The following is an 11,486-nucleotide window of genomic DNA, read 5'->3' on the forward strand; positions in this document are numbered from 1 at the left end:
GGATGAGAACATGCATGTGTTGGAATTTTTCTTACTGCTGAGACACTAACGTAATAGGCCATGATATTGAAAGAGCTTCTTTGGGCTGATGGAGAGGCAAGGCATTCATCAAAGTTAGTGCTGGAATGCAAATTTGGGGCAAGGCCTGCTGCTCCTGCTGGAGTCTCCAGGTATCCCAACCTCTGCAGGCCATGTTTAGGGTACAAACCAGCTCCGGGGGTTCAAGCTGATATTACGACTAAAAGGGCAAAATTTGAGCGAATAGAACTTCACAAGCCTGGATATTTTCCAAGAGAGGTGTCCTGTTAGGATTGCCTGGTGCCATAGGGGTATTTGAGAGGGAAATGCTCCCAAAGTTGTTCTGCCCCAAGTTTCCCACAGGCTGCCACAGAGAAGTTTTTGCATCAGTGGCAGCTAATTCAGATGGAGACAACACTGCTGAAAGATGGCAGGGGGGACAGATCCACATTGAAAAATTCCATGTTTTTGGCATGTTTTTTTAAACAATTCAGTATCTGTGTGGATCCTGGCTCTTTGAAACCTCAGTGTAACCATGCACAAAGACCTTAGCAGTAGAAGTGCCATTCCAAACAGTGAGTCCCATGCAGCTGATCATACGATCTCCCCTCTTGGGTTCGTTTAGATTCATTCATTTGCTCTGTAATCCATTCCTTTCTGCTGGGCTCCCATAAATCACATGCTTGCCAGAGTGGAGAGGGTTATTTGAAAGGATGGAAGAACCATTAAGGAGGAAGGAGAGTGTGTGTTAAATGCTCACCCCGGCGTAGCTGGGGGGGATGAGCCCTGGCCTCTGTAAGTGTAGAGCGGGAAGCCCAGCAAAACCTCAGCCATTTCCCCTCTTTTTTGGTTAAAGTAATAAACACAAGGCTGGGCTGCTCCCAGGAGGGACATCCTGCAGCTTCCAAAACTGGGAATAGCTTTCTCCCGTCGCGCTCGGCCGTGGCTTTGTATGTTTTCCCTGGAAATTACAACATGGTTTTAATCTAAACAGACATCGGCTCTCTACGCCAAGCACATCAAATCTGTACTGCAGGGATCACAGAATGGAAGGAACATGGCTCACGGAGCGACAGTACAGGGAAGAGGAGGGGGAACGGGAGGAAAGGGCTGAGCAGGGAATGGACCCCTCAAGGAAAGCACGTTAGAGAGGTTCATGAATAGAGGTATTGTATTCGAGTTGGTGGAGCAGAGTCCCCAGGGAAAGGTTAGGTTCCAGGAGAAATGAAATCTCCCCTCAGAAGTTCTTCCGTGTTTGGGTACAGGCCTGGTGATTACCTGGGAAGAAACAGGATTGAAAATATTTATCTTTTCTGCTCTAATTTACATGTCTGTACAAGTGTCTCGGTTTTGCCTGGGTTGGAAATGCTGTGTCATCAGGAGATTCCACCTTTCTGGGAGATCTTTTCTTGTGGGATCTCTCAAGCACCTCCTCCCTTTTTTCTTTTTTTTTTTTTTAATTTTCTTACAGCTTTTTTTGCGTAGTCCTGGAGAAGGGTCCAGACTTTTTCCACAGTCAGTGCAAAACTGTTCAGAGAACAGAGTCAGCACTGTGTGAGTCCCAAATTTTGGTGTCTCTCCACCTTCAGAAGAGTTTTGGAAAGGAGTATCAATGGAGAAGTGCTGGCTTTGGAGGCCTTAAATCTTGTGTGAGCTCCCGTATTTGTACAGGCAGGGGATGTGAAGTGCACACATGCCTTATGGACTGCTTCAGGTTATTCAAATCCTCAATTTGAATAAAATTACTTATCAAGCATGTAGATATGGTTGTCTATTTAGTAGATCAAAGGTATATTTGCAGGATATATATATATGCAGGATCACTGCAGCTGCCGCTAACATGGTGAGACAGACTGTGATACTTGTATTGTTTTTAGAAAGTTCTGCCAAACTTTTTGGAAAAAAGACAGATTACAGAAGTAGTCGTGGCACAAAAAAACCCCAGGCACAAGAAAGAGCCGTTCTCGGAGCGCGAGTGAGAGCGCAAAGGAAACAAGCTGCTTGTAGAAGGTGTAGAAATGGCTTTAAAAAACAAAAATCAAGCTGAAACATGTTCTCTTTAGTCTCTGGTCTCAGTCTACAGCTGCTCCTTCTCCAGCCAGGCATGCAGCAGTTTCCTTGCAGCGCTCCCTGAGGACTTGGCATGGCTCGGTCTGTCAGGACCAACGACAACACAGTGCTGCTGAGACGTGTGAAGCACGAGTTGAGTGGTGCCAACACTTCATAATGTTACAGAGCTTTTTTCACCCCCAGACAGAAGGATCCTGCACTGAACTGCTTTATGTTCAGTCCCCTTTACAAATGTGCACCTCTGACTTGTAGTTCTGGAGAGGCATTTGTGGCTTTTCGGAGGTGTGGCGCGTTCTCGGGCTTGTGCTTCTTTGATGTTCTGTATTTTGCCATTTGGCTTCAAAGCTGAAGTGGATTGGGCTCCGGAGGGGTGTAGGTTCAGACTCCAGTTTCAGATGGATGAGAATGAGGGAGGCAAGTCAAGTATCAAAACAGAACTCTGGGAAGCACAGTGGTACTCGGGTAGCAGAGCCAATACAATAATGCACGACCAGAGTTCCAGAAGCAGAATTACAGGACAACTGGGACTAAGGTCATGTCTTTCTGAAATCTTTTTCTCTGGTGCTCCTTCAGTTTCTTTTATGGACCAATGGAAATGATCTAAAGCTAAAGACTAATGGTGAAATGCTGAATTTCAGCACTGTTTTCACGCTGACTCTCCCTTTGTGGCCAGAGGTAAAATGTTTTGGTGTTTCTAATGTGTAGAACAGGTCAGACACTTCCCCTGTCAGAGAGACATGTGGGAATTAGCTTCCACTTCCAAAGTGTTTTAATGTGCCATCTTCCTTCATGGTTCAGAATGGACTTTACCCGTGGAGATCTCTGCCTGTGGCTCAGCACAGACCACACCTACCACATTGCTGTGAGCTTTATGCGTTTGAGTCACCAGAAAAAAAGCTCACAAATTGGCAGGAGCTCACAGGAGAGCAACCCAAACAACTCGGGGGACTGGCTGGAGGGGTTAAATTAATAGCACAAGATTAAAAGAGATAAATACAGGTAGTTTGGTGAAAGCTGTTCCCCTGGAGTTAATTATGCCATACTATTTGAAAGATGTAAATGGTGAAGGATTTGCTTAGTGCGCTCTGGAGTGGTAATTGGCAGAGGAAGGAGGATGCAAAAGGGAACTTCAAGTTGAATACCAAAGGATTTCCTGACAGTGGATGTGTTGCTCTGTCAAGCCGCCTTGCAGGAAAGCGCCGAAATCCCCACTGTTGGAAACATGAAAGTCTCCTCAACACAAGAGAAATCCTGAGCTGAGATAAAGATAAAACCCAGTGAGTTTTGTCTGTTCCAATTACTGTAATTTGAGAGACGATTGATACAGCAGTAGTGCCCCGGAGCTCAAATCAGAGAGGTGCTGTAGGAGCTCACAAACGAGCTTTTCTATCTGTCATAAATTCTGTAGAGTCATGTGGATCCAGACTGACTCAGAAGTCAGTCCTGAAGGGCCACAACCCTGGATATTCCTCCCTTTTCTGTTCCTATCTGCCTCAGAGTACCCAAGGGTGGAATACAGCTCGTTAAGTCATTCTCCATGCATGGACTCTGCAGTTCACAAACCTAAAAATGCTGTCCCAGGCTTCTGTGGTCCTTCTGATCTGGAATTGTAAGAAAAGCTATGAGAAGCTTCAGAAACTACAGAGAAAAACTAATTTTCCTGGAGGTTTTCTCCTTCAGTTAACTCCCCAGTTAATTCCAAACATCTTTCCCCCTTCTTAAATATTTTTGTTTCTCGTGGATTCCAGGTGTTCCTGTGCTGCAGCGCGCAGCAGAGTTGACCTGAATATTTGAGGAAGGACAGCTGGGGTGCCCTGGAGTTCCTTGCAGGCAGATTTATCCTGGAGTCCTAGCAGGGTATATTAACCCATATTTAGTGCTGTGCTATTGCAATTACTGCACTCCCAGTGATTAACTTGTTTAGACTTATCACAAGCATCTCTGCAGTGCTCAGCAGTCAGCTAAGCCTTTTTTCTAGAAAACAGCATCAGCATAAAATCAGTATTTCTGCCAGCTAAATAAGCTGCAGTCCTAAAATCAGACCACGCTGGGCACTTTATTTAGACCAGGCAAATCCTGAGCTCTGTTCTGTAGAGTAAGGAAGAAGTCAACCTAAACACTCACGGCTTTTAACTTGCCACACACTGGGTTTGATCAGAGAGCTGGATCAAATTGTCCTTTGTAAACAAAACAGTACATTGGAAACCACATGTGAGAAATGACAGCTCTGAAGCTGTAATCGTATCGCATGGGAAATACTGAAGCGAGCTGTTTAACTAAGAGCATTTAAATTTCTGGGGAAAAAGAAGTCCCAAGGGTCAACACAAAATTATTTTTCCATCTGTGATAAGCACATGAGATCTGCCAAGCTCCGTTCCCTGTGCTGATGAACCTTCCAGGGTTTTATTCCCAACCTGTAATAGGCCAGGAATGGAATTTCAGTTCCATTCCCTTTCCCTGTCAGCATTTCATGGCTTATCTACAGCTTTCTGCCAGACCGAGCCTCAGCCGTGGCAGAGCAGCTCTTAACATCGTGGTCGTGATTTGTGGTTAGCAGGACATTGTATTTACATCATGAAACTTCGGGGCATCTCAGATGGAGGGTCTAAAATCCAGGGAGACGTGGGTGTGGAATTTCAACCTTTTCAAGTTATTTTCCTAGGATACTTCTGTTTTGGGGCATTAACTTGGAGACGACTGGGTTTTTAGGAAGCAGTCCCGGTGGAATGAAAGCAGCGAGATTTAGTGTTGCTGAAACTCCAAGAATTCCCTGCTGTTCCTGTGCTGGGTAACTCCAACACAGGAACATGGAGAGCAGCATTTGTATCATTTTAAGTGCTGCCAAGCACTTCACTGAATGTGGGAAAAGACGTGAGCTGGAGCCAAGTGCATTTGCTCTATTCTTTCAGAATAGAAGTGCACGTGCCATGACAAAGCTTCCAGAGTACTGATGTAATTCTGGTTATAATAAAACTGAAAATTTGAAAAGCCTGTAGTATTTTTGGGTTCGTTCAGGTCTTCACTTTAGCCTCGCTGCTTCCTCAGAGAAAGTCTGGTGTGCAAATTAAAGCCAAGGTGACAATTCTATTCCCAGGCCCAATTCTGGAAGCAGGAGTGGAGTGCCTGGCTTATCCAGCCTGTTCCAGCTTCCCTTATCCGCTCCCTGCTGCCTGTGCATCAGCCTCTGCACCCTGTCACTGACGCTGCTCCGAAGAGAAATGCCGGGATAATGGAGAGTGCCTCGGCCGTGCCCTTGGCTGTGTGTTGTGACTTGGTGATAACATTAATGGAATTGGCCGAGTCAGTGCTCCCTGGGCGGGGTGCCAGCTCTGCCGCGGGTTCGTGCTCCAGATGTGCTGCTGAGGCAGGGCATGAGATTTGAGCCCCTCTCACCGTGGGCACCGCTGTGGCATCGCTGCCCACCAGCTCATGGCTCCCGAGGGATGTGTGCAAACGTACAGGGCTCTGTGCTGCTTGGGAGCGCCGGGGTTTTAACTCTGTCACAGAGGTGACAACTGGAAAGAGCAGCTCGCAGGTGGAATTCCCTGCCTGGGTTCTGTGTTGGCCGCCAACCACACTTTCTTCTGCTTTGCCTCCTCGGCTCTCTGCATCCCTGGCCTTGGCTTGGGGTGGTCAGTGGCTCTTTCCTCTGCTTCCTCCCTTACCTTCTGCCCTCTTCATCTGTCTGGCACGAGAGAAATCAGAAGGCAGAAAACTTTATTTTGTTGTCTTTCGGACATTGGCAAACGCTGCTGGCATTCTCCCTTTCCATTTAATTTCTGTGTGTTGCTCCCCATTCCTCCTCAGAAATTCCGCTAGGAAATGCTGCTCTGCTTCAGATACAGGGCTCAGCCTTCCTGTGAGGATCCTGCTGCAGCAAGTAAAGGCAGGATAAACTACAATAGTTGCTGTGCTGATGTTGTCATCAGGAGTTGGACTTCAGTGATCCTTGTGGGTCCCTTCCAGTTTGGGATATTCTAAGGGATAACTCCCTCTGATCCATATGAATGCACAGTGTGTGTGCATTGCCAGAATCTGAGTTCTTTCATTGTTTAATCATTATTTTTATTCAGGGATAGGTACACCTAGTGAGGGCCACTTCAACTATTTATTGCTTCAGGTGTTTAGAAGTTCATTTGTCTTAACTAAAAATCTCCTACAGAGGAAAAGAAGTGTGTGTGTGTGTGTGTGTTAGTAGCTAGAGAGTCAAGGGCAGTCTTTCTAGGTATCCTGTTTTGTTCTGAACAGAAATAACTTCTTATTCCCATTTCCCCCCTCCTCTGTCAAACTTGGAGCTTCAGCAAGCTGATTCTAACTACTAACATATGTCTGGGGGTGGGGAAAGTGATGCAGGAAGGAGTACTCCGAGGAGTACAGTAGCATTTCTATATTCAGCAAGTTAGTCATCAGCTCCTTCGGTTGTAGCACGAAAAATGAAATGAATGGTCTGTAAAGGAGCTGTAAATCTGGGAGAGCAGAGCTTGTGCTGTTCCCGAAGTGATCGCACAGCAGATCATAACTGTACCTACAGTTTTCTCTGCGAGGAGGAGCTCAAAGCACTTCAGCGCTTTGAAGTAACAGAGATGTTTATTGCATCTACTTCACAAATGAAAACATGAAGTGCCAGAGACAAAGCCAGATCCTGAATTTCTTGCTTCTCAAGAGCCATTTACTGCTTTCAGTGTGAGGTGCTGTATGGAAGGAGTTTTGACAATTCAGCAAGTAGTGATGGAGTGGAAGATGAAACCATGTCTGAGGTGGGGGGCAGGCCAAGATCTCTTGCTTCTTAATCTGTTCTTTGAACCTCGGGATCATCTTAACTTTTGTCTTTCAAGTCAAACTCCACCAGCAGCACTAACAGCTCTACCTGAGCACCATCTGTCCTTCACCTGAACTTTTCAAAGTCTCTCCTTTGGACCTGCCCCAGTGGTGATCCCTGTGAGCCATCAGAGTGCTTGTTTTAGTTTGGCCTTTTACTGTACAAATCATGACCTGGGGGTTGTCTCACCACCTCATTTTCCCACGTCTGCCTTGGAGCGCTTGAGAATGTTCTTTCTGTGTCCACCCCTCCCAAAATAGATGCTTTCCCCACTGTGTTTTAAATGACAGGCATCCCTACACCTGGAAGGGTTCAGGAGCAGGCTGGATTGGTCTCTGAGTAACCTGGGGTAGTGGAGGGTGTCCCTGCCCAAGGCAGGGGATGGAACTATGGTGATACTTAAGATTCCTTCCAAGCCAAACTGTTCTAGAATTCTGTGATTCTATGACAGAGGTCTATTTCCTTTTAGTCCTTAAGGATCAACAAGTTGTGATTTAATTGCTGTCTCCTCAGTATTTCTGGGTTAGGCAGGTAGCTGGAGAAAGAAAAGCACTGCCGGTTGTCCTTTAAATCAAATTACTTTAATGTATGCAATGTGTGTGGTCAGAATCTTCATTAATTTTTGCTCTCAAATATGAGTTGCCCATAAAACCTCTATGACTCTTGCTGGGACTGAGCCAAGTGAAAGGAGAGCTGTGAGGAGCAGAAGCACATCTTCCCCATAATTGCAATCACGTTTGAGTCTGCTGGTGCTGCAGATTTGACTTTCTGCTTCTGTGCATTCCTTCACTGTTATCACCTGGGGTTCAGCGCTGGGCTGAGGCTTTACTTCATGTCTCGTCTTGAACGCGTGCTCTGCCTTTTTTCTTTTTCTTTTTTTCCTTCCCTTTGTGTTTGCTCAGACTCAAAACTCTGGTTACAAATCCTGGTGGAGGAGTCCTTTGAGCCCCGCCAATTGTTTCTGGAAGCTAATTATTGTGTGTTAGTAAATGAACCAGGCAGAAAGAATGTTAAATATATCAGACTTGCAGCAACAAGTCTCCTGTCAAAAGGCAAAACACTCTCCTCTCCCTACCTGATGAGATAGCAGCAGTTGCAGCCACCAGCTGGTAGGAAGGTGAGGCACAGAATAAACCAGGAGCAGGAATAGAATTGTGATATTATACAGTGAGCTGCTTCACGCAGACAAAAAACTTTCTGAAAAGCGGAGCCCAAGACTGTTTCCTGTAGCACACACATGGTTGTGTGCTGCTGGCAGTGTAAGGAGAGCCTCTTGTCTCTTTTTTATTTCCTCTTGTCCTTTCCAGGCTCAGTAAATGCTGCAGAGGAACATTTACTGCAGGGAATTTGAATGCTGACTCAGAGTATGTATCCAATCCTGGTTGCTTTGATTCCTGCTTTTCCAGCTATAGCAGGATTTCTCCAAATGAAGTTTCAGGCTCTCAAATGCATCCACTTGCCCAGAGGGGAATAATGAAATCCAGAACGTAGCAATTCAAACCATCCCTGATTCCAAACCAATCCCCTGAGTCACTTAGTTGAGGGGACACCGTTTAAGAGTGAGCTCAGTTCAAAACAAACCTGGAGTGCATTATCAGTTTGGGCTGGTTTAATCTTGCAGCCCATTTATTACTATTCCTTTTGGGGACTGTCTGAGGTGAAAGTTGGATCTCCCACTGCAGAAAGTGGCTCGTGTCGGTGCTGTGCAGCAGGACCTGCTCATGTTTGTCTGACAAACTCCAGGAGCTTTGCAATCCAAAAAGGAAGCTCATGCTAAAAGCAGGACACAGTCAAAGGCTTTGCCAGGAGCCTGTGAGCTCCTTGTGCCTTGCGGGTTTTACCCATAAAATACACGTGATGAACTCTGAAGTGCTACATTTTTTAAATGAAATACACTTTTTCCCCAACTTTTTTTCCCTGCATCTGTACTGTGCCTGGGGAGGGGATTGCTGTGTTCCAGCATACACTGCACCAAGGTAGCAGATGCTGAGGCAGTATCAGGTATCTCCAGAGTTCTCTCCTGTCACAGAGTCTGGTCCTGGAAGAGCAGAACTGGGAATCGATCTCAGGTGTCGACGGCTGTGCTGCATTATTAATTATAACTTTATATGGCAGAGAGAGAAACAGTAATGCTGGCTCTGGGTGCTAATGGTAATAAATGGGTCTGGTTACCAAGGATCTGTATCACAGTTTAGAGGGTTTTTTTAATCTTTCCACTGGTTTATCATTTCATCCAGACGTTACCATTAATTAATTATGTTGTAATTAATCCTTGTTGCTGTTTGTATCTCTTCCATCTGAATAGATTTGTCCTGGCTAGGTGACTAAGAACAAAGGCATTTTTGAATTCCTGTCAGTGCAAAAAGTGACCCCAAGTAAACTATACTTTTAATCCTGTGGGTCACTTCAGCTCCTCTAAAATACATATATTTCTATTTTGCAATAATATGTCTTTAGCTTTACATACATGCTGGGAATTTCTTTTCAGTGCTTGCCTTATGCAGCCTGTCCTGAGAATCCAGAGGTTGGGAGCTGTTGGGATATTTGGGTTAGGTTGACTCTCTCTCTGCTAGGTTCTCTCTCCCTCTGCAGACAGTGAAACATCCTCTAGATATGCACTCCATGCTCTTCTTGAATTGGGACCACAGCCAAAATACAAAACTATTGCCCTTACAAGCTACACCTCTGCATGTTTCCCAGCTGTAACCTAAGGATGTCATTTAATCCTGACACTCTCCAGCTGCACAGTAACCATGACAGCTCCAGTGAGTTATTTTCAATACACAGGAGAGGTGTATGTATTATTCAGGATGCAAAATGTAACACAGTGAACAGGTATTTGTGGTTTTCTTCAGGTCAGTTTTTTGACTCTCAAAAAACCCAGCAAGTAGTAGGTTGGGTTTTCCTCCCTCTTGCTGATTACACTTTATCCTCTTTCCTCTTACCCTTCTTATCTATTCTTAATTCTCTATAGAAGTGCTTCATTGAACGTGTCAGATGTTCAATATTCTGGTGTTCCCTGCATGGGCTCAGGTATTTTAAATAGTTGCTTTAGAAGACCTATAAAGTGATTTACTAAATATGGGTAATCTTATCTTAAACTGGTCTGCTTTAGAAAAAATAAAGAGACTGGAATTGCAGAGAAAAGTTCTTGGTTAAAATGTAAGCATGAATCAGGAATTGCCTCTGAGGATATCTGAGTTTTGGTTGGTCCTAGTGCAAATGCTGCACAGTCAAATTTTGATCTGATCTAAACCCCTGGCAGGCCTTTGATGTCAGCGAGGTTATGCAAGGCTGGCTTTGCAAGCCTCTCACCATTTCCTCCCACGAATCCAACCCAGACTCTCAGTCTCTGCAGGATGAGCAGATGGTTTACTGGGAACTTCACTTGGTTTCACCAAGGTTTTCCCAAGTTTTGATGTGTAAGTGAGGCAGCAATGAACACAGGCCACCAAAAGCAAGTCTGATGTATTATCCTGGCAATACCTGCCCTCGGAGTGTAGCACTGGCTGAATGCCCAGTGGATGAAGGATCCTGTTGCTGAACTGGGAGGTGGGGGACTCTCCCAGTGTTGAGAGGAAAGGTTGCACTTTCAACCATAACTCACCCAGGTTTTGTCTGGCCAGTGACAATTCCCACATTGCCCGGCACACTCTCACTGTTGTTTCTTGAAGGTAAGAGATCTGGAGGCTGCTGGAGCTTTAATAACCATGTCTGCAGATACTGGCGTGGCCTGCATAGCTCAGCTCTTGCCTGGGCTTTTTTGCCAAGCCTTTCATCTGCCAGAACAGTGTCTGAGTCTCCTCCTGCTCACACTGATTGTTGGCACATGAGTTGTGGGAGTCCCTGGTGTCACAGCATCCAAAGGAGAAATCTCTGCTACCTTCGTTGCACGTGGGAGTCTCCTCAGCCTTGGCTCTCTGGCAATTATTAGGGCTGCTTAAATATGTCCATGGTTCCATTTGGGATAGTTTAGGCAGAACAAATTTTATATTCTGCCTGAATTCTGCAGTTTAAGAAGAGTTTAATAGTCCAGTGTGCTCCACTGTTAGAGTGGAGAAGGGACGTGGAGGAGTAGATGGTGGCACTTCATGAAATGGTTTAGTGGCCACAGGGGTATTTGGTTTGATGATCGTGGAGGTCTTTTGCAACCCTAATGATTCTGTGATTCTGTTTATATGACGAGCTATTACGCACTCAAAGCAGAACCAGCCCATCATAAGCCTTCTCCCAAATCCAAAGCTCACCTCTGGGCACTGTTTTCTATATATTAAGACTCACAATGCAAGACAATGAATTTTCTGTCTGAAAGAGCTTTCTGTCCCAGATGAACTCTGCTGAACAGCTGTGATAACCATGGGAGAAGAAGAAAGTAAAAAAAGGTAGATGGAGATGGCCTAAGGAGAGAAGGGAGCTGCATGTAGAGAGAATTATGGAATTATGGCTTTTCAGTTCAGCAGAACTGACTGCTCTCAATAGAAATTGGTCCTGCCCGTTCCCTGACAGCCCTGGCAGATGTGTGTCCCTCAGCTTGGGCAGTGCTTGTCCTGACAAAGTGTGGTCAGTGCCATGGATCCAT

At 45.5% G+C, this 11,486-nt stretch overlaps 1 protein-coding gene across 1 annotated transcript in view; it reads left to right on the plus strand.

The window, feature by feature from the left end:
- ABTB2 (ankyrin repeat and BTB domain containing 2) overlaps positions 1-11,486 on the plus strand; it is a 112,751-nt gene that overhangs the window by 39,311 nt on the left and 61,954 nt on the right. The window lies entirely within an intron of this gene.

The sequence above is a fragment of the Corvus brachyrhynchos genome, unplaced genomic scaffold, assembly GCF_000691975.1.
Source record: "Corvus brachyrhynchos isolate BGI_N302 unplaced genomic scaffold, ASM69197v1 scaffold315, whole genome shotgun sequence".
NCBI lineage: Eukaryota > Metazoa > Chordata > Aves > Passeriformes > Corvidae > Corvus > Corvus brachyrhynchos.